Here is a 17,855-nt window from a genome sequence, read left to right as displayed (position 1 = left end):
TCTGGTCAGTCAAGAGGAACCTCATCTGGACTGACTTTGAGAGTTGGTGGACTGTGCACGTAGTATCTGGAGAGAGTTATCAGATCCCAGGCTGGCAAGTCAGAGGCACTGATCCTATCTGAAGGAGAAGCTGGAATTGTGAACCTCAAACTCATCTTGTGTACTTCTTTGAATTTCTTCTTGATTCCTGAGTTTGTTTTCTTTGTCAACTCAGATCAATCCCATCTGACCTGAGGTTGTGAGGATTTGTGGTTCAATGTTAGCAAAACTGGTTAAACCATGTTTTTAGCACCAGGGGCTTTTCCAATAGTTCTCTGAGGGAATTTTCAGGAATGCCTTGGGAAGAAGAGGTAGATTCCATTTTTTCTTCAGCTGTGAAGGAGATCATAAATAAAAAAAAGCAGGAAGAGATGGTGCTTCCAAGGCTGAACAAGTTTGTTTCTAGCTGAGAGTTGTGTTGTGGACAAAGCTTCTTGCTTTTGTCTGTCTTAGCTAGTGGTTTCAGTTCCCATTTCTAGGGTGAAGCAGTTTCTTCCAGAACTCCATAGAGCTTGTCATCAAAAGTTGTGTTTCATCAAAAGTTCTTTCCATTAACAAACATTTTGGGGCCATATCTTGAGTATGTAAGGCTATTCTTTTGGTGTGTGTGTGTGTGTGTGTGTGTGTGTGAGCTACCCAGAGACAGTCCCCATTTGTTCTGTGACCAGAAAGTTGCCCTTCCCTTGGGTTTCCCAGGGACCTTTTTGTTCCTTAGAACATCCTCCATGGGAGTCCAGGTCAGGTCCTCATTCATTCTCCTTTAATTGCAAATGGTTGTTATTCAGACTGTATGTTGTCAGTTTTCTGCTTCCAGTTTTAATCATATTTTTGTGTTGGGTTAAAAATTTGGACAATTGACTGCATGAGTGGAACTTGCTTTAGGAAGACCTAGTAAACCAGATTTGTAGCTCACAAGATGATATGTTTTGTTCTTTTCTGTAATAACTGTCATTAACATTTATGTAGCTTTCTATCTTCAAAGCATTTTTTGGTCATTAGTCAGCCCATCCAGCGTCCTGTATAGAAGGCTGCCTTGTTACCCATTCTGTAGATGAGGACAGTGAGAGAAAGAAAAAGGTTAGGATGATGACTTGGTTCTGAACCAGTTTCCATGTGGGGTGGGGTGGTTTGGGTGGGATGGAGGTGGAAGATGTCTTGATGCTTTGTTGTCTCTGGGGGCTCAGGGCACTCTTATCTTGTTTTATTTTTCTGAACATTAATAGTTTTGAGATCTGTATATGGTGATACAGATTTCTATGTTATGACTGTTCCTGGGCTCTGTAACAGGATCTGAGGATCATACAGTTCCCTTGACCAATGCTTTATTTGACAAATGGCAAAGTAAAAGTGGAAGCCCAGAGTCTTAGAGGGAGCTATCCAGGGCCATATAGGTAGCAGGTGACAGAACCAGAGTGAAGCTCAGACTTCCTTCCAGTGTCCCATTGCCTCTTCCCCATTATGGTCAGGCTCTAGTGCTGGGAATCCATCTCAGACAGTAGTCGTGGGCATTGGCAGAACCTTATTATTTCCTGGATGTTAGTGTTGATCCTTGACTTGGCTTTGATGTAGAAGAGTAGTCATCATGCCTTGAATTTCTGTCACCTTCTTCTGAGGACTTTACAGATGGTCTCATCAATCCTTATTCATCGTTCTGATGGAGGAAGGGAAGGATTATTATCTCTTTCAGTTTACATGTGGAAGAAAACTTGAAATTTGAAGAGAACGCACATGTCTAAGATTATGTAACAAGCTGATTTTGAAGCCAGGAATTGAAGACATATCTTTAGATTTTAATCAGATCTGTGAAACTTATTGAATGCCATTCAGCTAAATGTAAAAGCAATTTCAGGTATACAGTATTTTATAGTAGAATTAGGATGAAAATTATGAAGTTAGTTCCCAAACTTAAGTTATTTTTTATGTAATAAGCATTTTATTTTTTTCCAATTACATATCAAGACAATTTGCAATATTCATTATTTATAAGTTTTGCCTCCATACTGGCAGACAGTATGCTATAGGTTGTATGTACATGTACAGTTGTGTTAAATATATTTCCTCATTAGTCATGTTTTGAAAGAAGAAACATAATAAAGGGGAAAAACACAGAAATAAAACAAAGTGAAGAGAGTCTGCCTTTGATCTGTTTTTTCTCTGGATGTGGAGGGCATTTGTCATCACTCATTTTTTAGAATTGACCTTCATCACTGGACTGCTAAGACAAGTGGAATCCATCCAGACTGATCCAGGTACCCATGTGTCTGTTAAGGGGTCTGATGGTCTCTTGGCTCTGCTAACTTTCCTCAGCATCAGGTCAGGTTGGGCTTCCCAGGAAACTGCAGCATTATTGAGATGACCTCTGAGATCCCTTTCAGGTCAGAAATTCTTTGTCGTTTGGATGGACTTCTGTGGGGCCTTTTCTTTGCCTCCTGGCGCCAAGAGCCCTACTTTTCCTGCTGTCTCAGGTTTGGATCCAACTATGTTCTCTTAACTCGACCCTCCTCTAACTATCGGTAGTCTACTTTTAATACTGATGATGCTGATCATTTTATATGGCATTTAGCATGTGCCAGCACCCTGCTAAGGGCTCTACAATGATTATCTCATTGGATCCTCACAACAAACCTGGGAGGGCGGTGCTGTTATTATCCCTGTTTTACAGATGGGGAAACTGAGAAGTGAAGTGATTTGCTCAGGATCTGAGGCCATATTTGAACTCAAGTCTTTCTAACTCTAGGCCTTTGGCATGCCGTTGTGAATGAAAAGTGATTTTAGGACTGCATTTCAGAGTAAAACAAGATGTTCTCCGTATCAAACTAGGTTATTCAATGTGACTTAAGGCACATTAAGCATTTCGTACACCTGCTAGGCATCTAGGAGCTACTTACTTAGTGTCTATTTGATTGCATTACTAGCTGGCTTTAGTTTTTTTTTTTTTTTTTTTTAGCTAAGTACTGGACAGAAACTCATCTTTGTTATCTGAAGTTGTTTGAGGGATTGCTTTGGAATTTCCCAATGACCTCATTGAGTATTGGGAATATACGGAGAGGATCTTATTCTACTTAAATTGATTTTGAAGTTGTTTCAGTTACCTGAAAAAAAGGAAAAAGTTAACACACTTTTGAGTACTTAGTGGATGGTCAGTTGGCCTTTTCTGTGATTTCCTGTTGTTAACTAAGGAATTATATATTCTAATAGAGTTAGGAGGCTGAATTATTTATTCATTAAGTATCCTGGATTTGGGGCTTTTGCTGGCAGAAGTAGGTAGGTCAGTGGTATGTGTAGTGAGGAGGGAGGGTGGGTGTTGGGGTGAGGCCATACTTGTATTGGGTATGTGTTTGTGGTATGTTTGAAACATTTCATAGTTGATAGAGCATTTCAGATATAATTAAGATACATTTCTGTACCAGTTCTACTTTGAAGTTTAGTTTTAGCCCAAGTGACAAACAGAATTAAGTCCTGCATGGAGACCATAAAGTTTCCTCCTCTGTTTGGTATTTGTCACATGCTGATAGATTTGTGAGTGATCTTACCAAGTATAGTAGTTGACTTTCAGAAATGAATTTACTTTTCTTTTGAATAGTGATAGGAGCTATTTTTTAAAATTTTATTTTATTTTTTCTAATTACATGCAAAGATGGTTTTTAACATAAATCCTTTTGCAAGCTTTTGAGTTTCACATTTTTCTACTACCCTCCTTCCCTCCCCATCCCTATACCAGTGAGTAATTTGATATAGATTATACTTGTACAATCGTGTTTACCACCATTCCATATTATTCATGTTGTGAAAGAAGAATCAGAAGTGGGGGGGGAAGAAAGAAAAAACATAAAACAAGTTTTAAAAAATGAATATATATATACACACTTTAGTTTGCATTAAGACTCCAAAATTTTTACTTTGGATGTGGATGGCATTTTCCCTCTCAAGTCTTTTAGAATTGAATAGGAGCTGTATCTAAGCAAGATTTTGCTGTATTCTTATTGAAGCTACATCACAGTCAAATACATCTCACCTTATCAGAGGAGAGTTGAACAAAATTATTTCTGTGGTTTCATCTTTCAGCCTCAACACCTCTTTAAGACTGCATTTTCTGTACTGAGTTAATTTGCATGTAATAAACATATAGTGAGATCTTATATTCTTTTTAACATTTTAGTAATTTGTATGATGGTAAAAATGTGATTTGCTATTGAAAAACACATGAATTTGTCTTCTAGTTCCCTTCTCATTTTCATCATGGATATTTTTGAAAAATGATTTGACTATTCTAGATTTATAGAGATTGGAAAGTTGTTGGTTGATTCTTAACCTTTGTTATTGAAGAAGACCAAAATGACATCCCTATGTTAGAGAAAATTTATAGTGTGTCTGGCTGGCTTTTCAGACCAGTATGAGCTTGGAATGCTCCTACCACAGGTTGGGTACAAATAGTTAATGTGAACACTTGGGCTGCGTATATGCTAAACTTAGGCATCTCATATTTCCTTTGAGCTGCTTCAATTCTGCCTTATTCAAAGAGCTCAGCACCCTCACTGATGAGAGCACACCATGCTGGGCAGTCTTATGCCAGTTGTCTCCCATGCTGAATACTCAATTTGAAAGTTCTTAAGAAAGACCTTCAGGGTGGCCCAGTATTGCTTTTTCTAATACCCCATGAGCACTTGCCCTGTGGGAGTTTTCCATAAAATAGTCTTTTGGGCAAATGTATGTTTGACATTCTTACAATGTGGCCAGCCCATCAGAGTTGTGCTCTTTGTAGTACTGTTTGAATGCTAGGCAGTCTAGCTTGAGAAAGGACCTCAGTGTCTGGGATCTTCTCCTGCCAGGTGATCATCAGAATCTTTCTAAGGCAATTTAAATGGAAGTGATTCAGTTTCTTGGCATGGAGCTGGTATTCTGTCCAGCTTTCACAGGCATGTAGCATTGAGATCAGTGCAAGGACTCTGTAGACCTTCAGTTGGGCCACACTTTTCTTTTGGAGTCTCCCAAATACTGAGCTAGCTTTAGCAGTGCATGAGTCAACCTCATTGTCCTTGTGTACCTCCTTGAAAGGACACTGCCAAGGCAAGTGAATTTGTCCACAGTCTTCAAAAATTTCTCCATTTGCTGTAATCGATGGTTCCACATGTGCAGGGTGTGGTGCTAGATGATGGAGCACCTGGGTTTTCTTGATGTTAATTGTTAGGCCAAAATTAACACAAGATCCAGCCATACTTGTTTTATCTCAGTTTCAGAGGCTACATTAAATGCCCAGTTGTCGGCAACCAGAAGATCATGCACCAATATTCCCTCTACTTTGAGGAAGTCCACATTAAGTTCAATATTTGTTGGTGTCTTCTTGATCCCTTTTTTGTGTAATAATTCACCCTGAGATTTTTTTTCTCAACCTTTTAGAATCTTTATCTCTTTGTGACATCTGGAGAGTTGTTACCTCTAGGATAGACTTCTTCTATGTAGATTTGGAAATCCCCCCATCTTAGAAGACATGGGTTCAAATCTTGTTCTTCTACTTCATGCATGCTTTGGATCTAACTTCTCTAGGCCTTGGTTTCCTTAATTGTAAGGTATGGGGTCAGACGGCCCTTGAGGTCCCTTCGCTTCTAGCTCTAGGATCCTTCTATGGTGTTTGAAAATCATAGAGAAGAATTAATTGACTGAGGTAAGCAAAGTGGGAGAAAGATTCTTCTTTCTGCAGAACTCCCTGACAAACCCAGCTTCCTACTTTTTGGTTTCATTTTTAGTTTAGTCCTCCTGGTGACCTCCAGTTCTCACTGGGGAAAGTAACCTTTGGTATTAGCCGAGAACTTGCTTCTTACTGAATTCTTAGATTGTTCTCTCAGATTTCATGCAGCCTGAGGCCTCCTCTGGCTTAGTTGTCCACCTTACTGTAATTATGACTCTGAAACTTCCCAAGGGCCTGCTGGCACAGCATTTGGTTGCCCTGGCTCCTGGGACCTCTTCTCTCCTTTGTCCTTTACCACACACTTTGGACCACATGCCTGCTCTTCCTAGGGAATTTATTTGCAAGAAAAAGAGAACTTAGCAGTAATAAAGGTCTGGTAATTAAAAGGAATAGTTTGTCTTTTGCCTGGAGCACTTAGTTTAATTAGTTTTTTGCCTCCTAACAAATTTGACTGGCCACATTCTACCTAGGACTCCTTCAGGATCTTGTTCTTACCCCAGAACTATTCCATTCTACCCTTACTTCAAAAAGAGACATATTTGCACCTAAACTTTGGGAGTAGAGAGATCTGCTTAGTTGGATTGCAAACCTAGGTTTATTCTCTGCCAGGCCAGAAGCCACCTTGTTCCTGGAAGTCTTCACCATTTTCCTATCACACTACCAAATCTTGATTCAGTATAAGCATTAACCAGATAACCAGAAGTTGTATGGTGTAGCATGTTGGCTCTAGAGTTTGCTCTGAGGTTTATTCCCTGAATAATTTTGTATAGGTCACTATCTTCCTGGATAGTCGCAGAGGTTTCTTCACCTCTAGATCTGTGATCCCAGATACTTCTGAGGGTCAACTTCCCCCACCTCTCAAAGTGAGTAAGAACCCTTCCTTTTTGTGGTCACAGGCTACTGCCAACTTTTTTCAACTATAAGTGACAATACATTTAAAAAAATCAAGTGAAAATCTGATGAGATGAGTTAATCAAAATTTAATGAATGCCTACAGTTTTTTTAAAAAATATTTTTATTTTTCTGTCAGATGTGATAGAGAACCCCTGAAGATTTTTTCTTTTTTGCAGGGCAGTGGAGGTAAGTGACTTGCCCAAGGTCACACAAACTTAAGTATTAAAAGTCTGAGATCAAATTTGAATTCTGGTCCTCCTGAGTCCACTGCACCCCATCTAGCTGCCCCATGCCTACAGTTTTTAAGGCACTGGATTCCAAAATTACTGGAATTTAAATGAAAAAAATGGGACGTAGTGGTTGGGTTCTCTCTCTAGCATACAGGATAATTAAATAATTTTAAATGGTGGAATTATGTGAAAGATGGGAAATACTTGGATTATATTTGCATTTTACTATTTGTTTATGATTTGATTTTGATTTAGGTAATTAATTAGGGTGGATGACTGATGAGTAAAATTTCACAAATAAAAGCCTAGATAGATAGGTCTTAAAAATTATTGATGTGACAGCTGGGATTTGGAGGAAATGAAGCCCAGTGGAAATTGGGTTCTGGTATTTACAGCCTGTGGGATCTCAGGCTAGGTATTTAACCATGATGACCTCTGAGACTCTCAGTCTGTGACCCCCCAAACTTGTGGTTTTATAGCAGGGAAAGGAACTGTGGACCCATCCCTTTCCTTGACAAAATATGATTGATGCTGACATCGAAGGGCTCTTTGATGTAGGGAGCAATTGAAAATGCTCTATGTGTGCTCAATATGTGTTCCAAGAGAGTGTGGACAAAATTTGGAGTTGGACTTTTTTTGTCATTTTGGACCTTCAAAAGGTTCTGCTGGGTGCTCACTTTATCCTGTTCTGGGTATTCAATTTCTTTTTATCTTAGAACAACAGTCTGTCTAGGAGTCAGACTAGAGATCTGCAGCAGTGGTGTACACTCTTTGGCCTTGGGTCCTGCATAGTGCCATTTGAAATGGCCTGATTAGGAGGACCCACTAGGAAGGCCCTCTTAAAGACAACAAAGCTGGCCATTGTAGAAGTCCCTGGGGATCTCCACCCACTTGGAGTTTCTAAGTCAAGTTGGGCCACTTGGAGCCCTCAGAGTCAAGACTTGACATTTTGTATTTAATCTTTTAGTTGTTTATTGAACTTCATTTGTGCCAGTGAGGGAAGCCAAACAGCAGCAGTAGAACGGCAAACAGATTTTTTTTTTTTTAAAGAAAGGAATAAAAGAAAAACTTGAGCCCAGGGTGTTGTCACTGCACAAAATTGTCTGCATTTGCTAAGTGAAGGAAAGACTGGAAGCAGTTCTCAAGATCATCTGTATAAAAAGTTGGGCGGGCTGGTTTCTCAAGGCCCATTCCAGCCTTAAAGTTGTGTGTGTGTGTGTGTGTGTGTGTGTGTGTGTGTGTGTGTGCGCATGTGTATATGTATATGTATATGTATATGTTTATGTATATGTTTATGTATATGTATATGTATGCCCCCAAACTGAGTCTTAACAGGGCTGAAGGAAGAGATTATGGTTAGAATTATTTACAGAGTTTACTATGGTTATCATTTCGCTTTCCCACTTAATAGCTGTAGCTCAAAGTTTACTGTTTTCTCCATGAAGCTAGACTTCTGCTACTTTCTGTAGCTGCCATTTTAACATGCTCCTTGGAAAGTTCAAAATTGTGTCCCTGTCCTTTTCTTCTTGCCTCTGGGTTTTGAGAGAACCTCATCAGTAACATTTTGCCTTAACTTTGGAGTTTGGCATGTGTTTAGAGAGAGGGGTGGTTGACTGACTGGAACTCCTATGGATAGATTGCACATCTGTCAGTTAACTGGAAGGGGGGAGAATTCCAGTTATTTTCACCGGGGAAAATTTAGCATTTCCTTTGATATTTAAAAAAAAAATTATTCTGAGAAGTGGTCGGTAGAGATTACCAGATACTACTTTTGGGGAACACTGCCTAAATGTGAATTGCTTGCTCAAGGTCGTTTGAGTTGGTGATACTGAAATCTAGGTCGCAGGAGTCCAGCTCCAGGTTTTTTTCCCCCTCTATTGTTCTATTTTTGCCTTTCAGTCTGATTTAAATGGCAGCATTTAGGGCCAAGCAGGACTTGGAAAGGAAAGCTCTTTATTTAAAGATGAGGACCTGAAAGTCTAGGGAAATGAAGTGACTTGTGGAAGGAAGGAAGGTCACATAGCTGGTAATAACTATGTTGAGATTTGATCCAAGGGCTCAGGCCTCTACCTCCACTGTGCCCTTTCTACTACACTGAGTTATGCTTTGCAGTGTCTAGATTGAGAGTCATTTGCTTTTCTTCCATATGTTGTTTTTATTAAAGATTTTATTTATTTTGAGTTTTACAGTTTTTCCCCTAATCTTACTTCCCTCTCCCCCCACTCCCCACAGAAGGCAATTTGCCAGTCTTTACATTGTTTCCATGGTATACATTGATCCAAATTGAGTGTGATAAAAGAGAAATCATATCCTTAAGGAAGAAACATAAAGTGTAAGAAATAACAAGATCAGACAGTAAGGTATCAGTTTTTTTTCCCCTAAATTAAAGGTAACAGTCTTTGGTCTTTGTTCAAACTCCTCAGTTCTTTCTCTTCTTCCCTATGTTTGACAGCTAATAAGGAAAGGTCCCTTCCTGAAGAAGAGCAGGCTATTCCCCAGCCCTTAAGTAGCTGTGAAATTCCTGCTGAAGTTGATACTTTGGGAAGAGTTGGGGGGGATGGGGGGAATCTCTGCTTAGCTTTGGTGCTTTGTGGGCCTTGATATTCACTGTTTAGTGTATTTGTATTCACTATGGCTTAGATTAATGAAAGCTCTAATTTGCTAGAGTAAGTAGTTTTTAAAGGTGATTCTGTTTTTCTTCTCTCTCTTTTAAAGGTTTTTGCAAGGCAGATGAGGTTAAGTGGCTTGCCCAAGGCCACACAGCTAGAAAATTATTAAGTGTCTGAGGTCACATTTGAACTCAGGTCCTCCTGATTCCAGGGGTGGTGCTCTATCCACTGTGCCACCTAGCCACCCCTTTTCTTGTCTTTTTAGAAGAATTTGAGTCAGAGCACTAATGGGAGGCTGGCTTGTTGGCAGGCCTTGATTTAAGTGGAGTCTACCACACAGAACCTTAGCAGTGGAAAACCACTTTGAGAGGTTGGCTTGGTTTTGGGGCCTGCTGAATGGCGTCAGAAACACGCTATTCTGGTCTCTTTGTCTCAGGTTGGTTTCGGGACAGATTTGGGAAACTTGTTTCTTCCTTCTTTTGAAAAAATAGAATGAAAAACCCACTTGACTGGCACTTCCTGCTCAGCTTACAAGCTGTCTGACTTCAGTTTGATTTAGTTCCCTTTGTTCTTTTAAAAGAGAACAAAATAAAAATCTCTTTCCAGGTGGCTGCCTAGAGCAAATCAGAAGGCCTTTCTTTTTTAAAGGAACAGATCAGAGATTTTCCTCTAGTCAGAAGCGAGAGGTCCCTTTTTGGGTTTCATTCCTTGGGAACTCTAGCCTGCTTTCTTGTTGGGAGTCATTAGAATGAAAGACTTTTTGGTCCCTGGGCCTTTCTGAGGATGGGGTTTTCCTTCTTGCTCCCCAGGGGCTTGAGATCACAGGGTCAAGTTTGTTCAGGATTCTGACCAGTGCTTTACAGTGACCTGAATTCTGTTTGGAACCAAAGACACCTTTATTCGTTGAAGTCCTTTGATGTGGTAGTGTCAGGACCAGGGAGCCCTCTTCTCTGGCCTTCAGGAAGGCTCCTCAGATATCCCAGGAGGAGTGGTGGAAGGGGCCCTCACGACTGACCGTTCCTTGCCTTGCACTTCTTGACTGACTCATTCTGCAGTCTCTGCTGTCTCTGTACCCCACAACCTGCTTTTCCTGAGAACACCCTGGCCCCAGGGCCTGATCCTTCTTGTCTTGAGTCTGAACCCTGCTCCTTTCTCTGGACAGCTGGTCCATATCCCCATCCCCATCCCAGCTGCCTGTGGTTTTCTTCTCCATTAGAATGAAAGCTTCTTGAGGACAAGGATCATCCATGACCTGGCACATGGTAAATTCTTCTTAATAAACAAATAAATAAATAATGATCTAGTCTGCTGTTTTTTACCTGTTGCTTTTCCTAAAACTTTTTAAAATTCAATTTTATTTTCAGTTACAAATTCTTTCCTCCTCAGAACTCCTCCCCCCACTCATTGAAAAGGCAAGAAATACCAGACTACTCCAAAAAATGAAGTAATGCAAAATAAATGTCCACATTAACTGGGTTTGTAGGGGGAAGAGAGAAGGAGAAATGTTTCTTTACCTATGGGGTCAAGAAAAAGAAAGAACAAGGCAATATGCATCAATTTGATCTTGGAGTCCATCTGTTCTCTACCTGGAGGTGGATAGCAGTTTTCATCACAGGTCTTTCAGAATTGTGGGAGATCATTATATTGATCAGAATTACTGTTTCACATTTGATTTATCTTCCTAGTATTGCAGTTACTATGTAAATTGTTCTTCTGGTTCAACTCATTTCACTTTGTATCAGTTCATATATATCTACCCAGGGTTTTCTGAAACTATAACCTTTATCATTTCTTCTAGCAAAATAGCATTCCATCCCAATCAAGTACCATAACTTGTTCAGCCATTTCCCAATTGATGGGCATTTCCTCAGTTTTTGTCACCATGGAAATAATTGTTTTTAATATTTTTGTACATATAGTTGCTTTTTTTTCTGCTTTTTCTTGAGTCTTTGAAATAGAGATCTAATAATGGTACTGTTGGGTTAAAGGGTAGCCACAGTTTTATAGCTTTAGGGACCTAGTTGAACTAGTTTAAAACTTTGCCATCAGTGTACTTATTTTCCCATATCTCCTTCAGGATTTCTTATTTCCTTACTCTGTCGTCTTAGCCAATGGCATGACTATGAAGTTATGTCTTTGGATTGTTTTAATTTGCATTTATCTAATTATTAGAGAATTTAAAAAAATTTTAAATATGGCTTGATATATCTTCTTCAGAATACTGGTTGCATATATGCCTTAACCATTTTATCAGTTGGGGGATGACTCTTATTCTTATAAATCTGATTCAGTTCACTATATATTTGAGAAAGGAGACCTTTATCAGGGAAACTTGCTATAACATTTTCTCCTAGATTCTTGATTTTCTTTTAATTTTGATGGCATTGTTATTGTGCAAAAACTTTTTAATTTTATGTAATCAAAATTATCCATTTTGCTTTCCATAAACTTCTATCTTTTGTTTGTTCATGAACTCACCCCCTATCCATAGATCTGACAGGTAATTTCTTCTATGCTTCCCTGTTTATGTATGATATCACCTTTATGTCTAAATTATATATTCATTTTGAGTTTATTTTCCTATATGGTTTAAGATGTGGTTTGTGCCTACTTTTTGCCAGACTACTTTCCAGTTTTCCCAGAATTTTTTGTCAAATAGAGTATTCTTCAAGTTGTGGTATATAAATGTTATGGAATATTATTCTATAAGAAATGATGAGCAAGCAGATTTTTGCCAGACAGAAAGTCCAGAAAGATATACGTGAACTGATGCTGAGCAAAGTGAACAGAATCAGGGTACTAAATAGAGTTACTGCAACAGTATACAGTGGTCAACTATGATAGATTTAACTCCTCTCAGTAATACAATGATCCAAGACAATTCAGAAATGCTAGTAATGGAAAATGCCATCTACTTCAGAGGAAAAAATTATAGAGTCTGAATGCAGCCAAAGCCTACTATTTTCACTTTTGTTTTTTCTTTCTTGTGGTTTTTTCCCCTTTTGTGTGATTCTTCTTTTGCAACATGACGAATATGAAAATATGTTTAGCATGGTTGTACATGTATAATCTGTATCAGATTGCTTGCTGTCATGGAGAGAGGGGAGGGAGAAAAACTTGGAACTCAAAATCTTAAAAAAATAGATGTTGAAAGCTATCTTCATAAATAATTAGGAAAAATAAAATGCTATTTTTTTAATAAAGAAAAAATAAATAGTTCTTGCTCCAATATCTGGGATCTTTGGGTTTATTAAACATTAGGCTACTGCTGTGCTCATTTGATTCTGTATATTGTGTACCACTCTTATTTTCTTTGGTACTTATTCAATACCAAATTGTTCTGATGATTACCACTTTGTAGGTTTGAGGTTTGTTTGAGGTCTGGTTTTGCTCGGTCTCCTTCTTGCACATCTTATTTTCTTTGATTCTTTTTTTGTTTTTGTGTTTTTGTGGGTTTTTTTTAGGTTTTTGCAAGGCAAATGGGGTTAAGTGGCTTGCCCAAAGCCACACAGCTAGGTAATTATTAAGTGTCTGAGGTTGGATTTGAACGCAGGTACTCCTGATTCCAGGGCTAGTGCTCTATACACTGCACCACCTAGCTGCCCCATTTTCCTTGATTCTTTTGATAATTCTTGACATTTTATTCTCTTGAATTTTTAAAACTTTTTTTCTATTCCCATAAAGTAATTGATGTGGCATTGAATAAGAAAATTAATTTAGATAGTATTGTCATTTTTATTATATTGGCTTGGCTTATCCATGAACAATTAACATTTTTCCAGTTATTTATGTTTTATTTGTGTGGAGAATGTTTTGTAACTGTTCATTGTGTGTTTTGGCAGGTAGACTCCCAATTATTCTATACAGTTTAAAATTATTTTAAATGGAATTTCACTTTTTTTCCCTCTTCCTGCTGGGTTTTGTTGGTAATATAGAGAAATGCTGATAGTTTCTGTGAATTTATTTTATATCCTGCAACTTTCCTGAAGTTGTTAATTTGTTTTGACTATTTGATTCTCTAGGTTTGTCGAAGTGTACCATTGTAAAATCTACTAAAAGTAATAGTTTAGTTTCCATGTTGCTTAAGTTGATTTCCTTTGATTTATTTTTCTTAATGCTAAAGCTAGCATTTTTTAGTACAATATTGAATAGTAATGGTGATAATGCATATCTTTGTTTCATCTGTCTTATTAAGAAAGGTTTCTGACTTATCCCTATTTCAATTAATGCTTGTTCTTAGATTTTTAGCAGTGTACTTGTTATTTCATTTCTTCCCCATGCTTTCTAGTTTTTAATAGGAATGGATATTGTACTTTCTCTTTTTCTTTTTTTTTTTTTAAGGTTTTTGTAAGGCAAATGGGGTTAAGTGGCTTGCCCAAGGCCACACTAAGTGTCTGAGGTTGGATTTGAACTCAGGTACTCCTTACTCCAGGGCTAGTGCTCTATCCATTGTGCCACCTAGTCACCCCAGTATTGTACTTTTTCAAAAGCTTTTCTACATTTGTTGAAATAATATGATTTTGTTTTTGTTATTGATGTGATTCATTTATGCTATAGGTGAATTAGTCCTGAATTCCTGGTATAATTCCAACCTGGTCATAGTTGATGGTCTTTGTAATATATTGTTGTAATCTCCTTGCTAAATACTTTATTTAATTTTTTTGCATTAATAATCATTAAGGAAATCAGTCTGTAGTTTGTTTTCTTTCTCCATTTTGACTGTCTCTGGGTTAGGTATCAAAACCATATTTGTGTTATATAAGGAATTTGGTAGTACTACATCTTTACTTATTTTTTCCCAACAGTTTTGGAAATGAATTATTTTTTATCTTGGATCCAGACCTAGGTTTCACTCTGTTTTTGAAAAAAAATCAAATTAGCCCCAGGCTTATCAAGTTTGTTAGTTTTTCCATAAAACTAGCTCTGAGTTCCATGGTTTTTGTTTTTGTTTTTTAATTTTCAGTTTTATTAATCTTTCCTTTGATGTTCAGGATTTCTAGTTTGGTGTTTAATTGGTGGTTTTAATTTATTACTTTTCTAATTTTTTCAGTTGCTTGCCCTTTTCCTAAGAATTGATAGATTCGTTACTGCCAAATAATTCTGGCAATATATATTTTTTTAATACTGGCAATTTCAAAAACTCTTGACTGCTTGAGTAAGATTGTCCCTGCCCTCCTTGTTTCTCATGTGTTGGTGTATATACATAAGTCGTCAGGATCACAGAAGAGAAGTTGGTTTCTGGGACACCCCAGCCCCCAGATATGCTGTTCATTTTCTTGGTGACATGTTTATATGCACAACTATTGTGCTGCGTGCTCCTAGAAAGACCCCCTACTACTCTCTCAGGACTTTATTTTTTTTCTTTTTTTAAATTGTTTTTTGAAATTTACAAATTTTCTCCCAATCTCTCTCCCCCGTCCAATGAAAAGCAGTCTGTGATAGTCTTTACATTGTTTTCATGCCATACATTGATCAAAATTGAATGTGTTGAGAGCAAAATCATATCCTTAGGGAAAAAACTGTGTGAGATAGCAAAATTTAAATTAAAGGTAATAGTCTTTAGTCTTTGTTTAAACCCTACAATTCTTTCTTTGGATGTAGATGGTATTCTCCATCGCAGATACCCTAAAATTGTTCCTGATTGTTACACTTTTGGGAATGAGCAAGTCCATTAAGGTTGATCATCACCCCCATGTAGTGTTAGGGTGTACAATGTTCTTCTGGTTCTGCTCATCTCACTCAGTATCAGTTCATGCAAATCCTTCCAGGCTTCTCTCTCAGTTCTTTCTTATCTCTTCAGGGGATTTGGGTAGATTTTTTGACTAGCTAATAGCTAGTCAGTCTGAAACCTGGTTTTTGCAGTGTGCCTTGTTAAGGACAAAGGCAATTCAGAGTATGTCAATCAAACAACAGTAAATTATAATAATAGTAGTAGTAATAATAAAAGCTAACATAGAGCACTCTACTGAGTGCTTTACACTTGTATTTCATTCTCACAACAACCCTGAGAAGTTGGGGCTGTTGTTATTCCCATTTTACAGATGAAGAAACTGAGGCAGAAGTTAAATGACTTGTCCAGGTCACATAGCTAGTAAGAGCCTAAGATTAGATTTGAACTCAGATCTTCCTGATTCCAGATCTTGTCTTTTCTCCAGTGCATCAGTTAGCTGCTCTTAAAATGTACCTAGCTTTCCCCAAATTAAGTATCTTCTTCATGCCAGGCACTGACCTAGACACTGGAGACACTAAGCATCCCTGCCCTCCCTCACCTTCCATTATACTCTGGGAGGAGGAACCCTGCTGCTGGGTCCTCCCCAGATTCAAACTGTCCATTCTCAAAGTGTTCTACAACACTGCCCAGCAATCCCTATCTTGTAACTTATAACTTATTCCTCATAGTGACAGTGACATATAAACCCTTAAAAACATATGCAGAATGAGGGAAGAAATGATTTTTTTTTTTTTAGGTTTTTGCAAGGCAAATGGGGTTAAGTGGCTTGCCCAAGGCCACACAGCTAGGTGATTATTAAGTGTCTGAGACCGGATTTGAACCCAGGTACTACTGACTCCAGGGCCGGTGCTTCATCCACTGTGCCACCTAGCCGCCCTGAAATGATTTATTTTTGAAGGAATTTGTCCTAGGGACTTTAGGTCACACTGAAAGTTTTTAGGGCAAGTGCAATGAGAGGAGTAACTTAGTTGACATTTTAATTGGAAGTTTTGTTCATTTTGGCATCTTGAGCTATCTTCTTAGCAGGGCTTTAAGAGGTTGTAAAGGGAGGGAGAAAATGGTTTTCCTACTCATTTTACCTCCCTTTTGTCATGTAATGGTGAAAGCACTTTCTTGGTGTTCCTCCCATCTCTATGATGACTCCTTCTTTATTGTCTGTACATTGATCATCTCTTGCCAAAAAACATGGATTAAGTTCCTTGGGAGGCTTTCTTAGGGACCCTTCTGTGTCGGGAACACAGACTTGCAGGATTGAAAGACCCCAAAGACTTTCTAGACAACTTATGCCTAACTCCCCAAAACAAGTTATCCAACTCTCAGAGAGGACCTAAAGTAAGAAGGCCCCAAAACAGCCAAAATGCCTTTTCTCTGTCAAAAGGTTGGAAGCTTCTTTTGTCCTTGGTCCTCTTGAGTCTACAGTTGGTCATTGTATATAACAAGACTACTTGTCTTTTCAGAGATGCTTTTCTTTATAGTATTATAGTCATATACATTTTTCTTTTGGTTCTGTTTACTTCACCCTTTATCATTTTATGCAAGTCTTCCTTGGTTTCTCAGAAATTATCCCTTTCACTGTTTCTTTTGGCATAATAATATTCTATTACATTCACATAACAGAATTTGTTAAGTCATTCTCCCAGTTTCAAGTTATTTGCTACAACAAAAAGTGCTGCTGTAAATATTTTTATAAAGATGGGTTCTTTCCCTCTTACTTTTGGGATCTTCAAAAAAGCCTTTCCTGATTTCCCCAGTGGGCAGCAGTCTTTCTCCTGATTTTATCTAGATCTTTCCCTTGCCTCTGCTACATTCTATTTTGTATTATACTTATCTGCGTAGACATCATATCCCCTCATTAGACAGTAAGCTCCTTGAAGGTAGGAACCCATATCCCTTTTCATTGTTGTATTGTTCATATTAAGCACATATGTGTAGAGGATATAGTTTTCAAGTTTCTCCACATTTCTAATCATACCCATTTTTCTTTAATATAGTCCTGATCATTGCACTTTCCATCAGCTCCCTTGTGCCTCTGAGATCATCAAAATGCCTATGTTCAGCATTTTAGACCTTTCACTACCTGAGGCCACCATCTCTCAATCTCATGGGACACAACTCCCTCCCACACACTCTGATCCATCCCAAATGACCTCCCCTCCCCTCCCCTCCCCTCCCCTCCTCCTCATGCTTTGTGCTAGCACCCTCTACTAGAAGCCAGCACCACCTACAGGATGCAGTCATCTTGATATCCTTCTTAATTCTCCCCAGCTTCTAAGCAAGTGCCCATTCTTCCAGATAATCCTATATTGAATCTCTTGCCACTACTTGAACTCAGGGCTTCCTGGCATGAGGGCAGCTCCACCCCCTCTCATAGACTGCCTTTGGCCTGGTATATAGTGGTTAAGATAAGTTTTTCAATTGGTATTTTAAAAAGCAATGCCCTGTGTAGACAAAATGACAGTAGTAGGATCTGAGGGCCTGGGAGAGCAGAAAGTTTCCCTTTGGTTTTGCTTTTCATCTCCCTTCCCCTAATTTTTTGAGCATAAGAAGTATAGTCAGAGTGCTGTCAAAAGCAGGAAGAAAGATGGTCACTGGTACATGAACCAAGGAAAGACTAGGAAAAAAATCACAGATAAGCAGAATACCTTTAAAAATTACATGTGAAATTT

General features: G+C 38.4%; 1 protein-coding gene across 4 annotated transcripts in view; it reads left to right on the top strand.

The window, feature by feature from the left end:
- The window catches only part of AMBRA1 (autophagy and beclin 1 regulator 1), a 187,842-nt gene that overhangs the window by 19,774 nt on the left and 150,213 nt on the right, over positions 1 to 17,855 (top strand). The gene's annotated exons all lie outside the window — the stretch shown is intronic.

Source organism: Macrotis lagotis, chromosome 3 (assembly GCF_037893015.1).
Source record: "Macrotis lagotis isolate mMagLag1 chromosome 3, bilby.v1.9.chrom.fasta, whole genome shotgun sequence".
NCBI classification, from domain to species: domain Eukaryota; kingdom Metazoa; phylum Chordata; class Mammalia; order Peramelemorphia; family Peramelidae; genus Macrotis; species Macrotis lagotis.
Note: the sequence above shows the minus strand (reverse complement) of the source record. Positions and strands in the feature narration are given on the sequence as shown.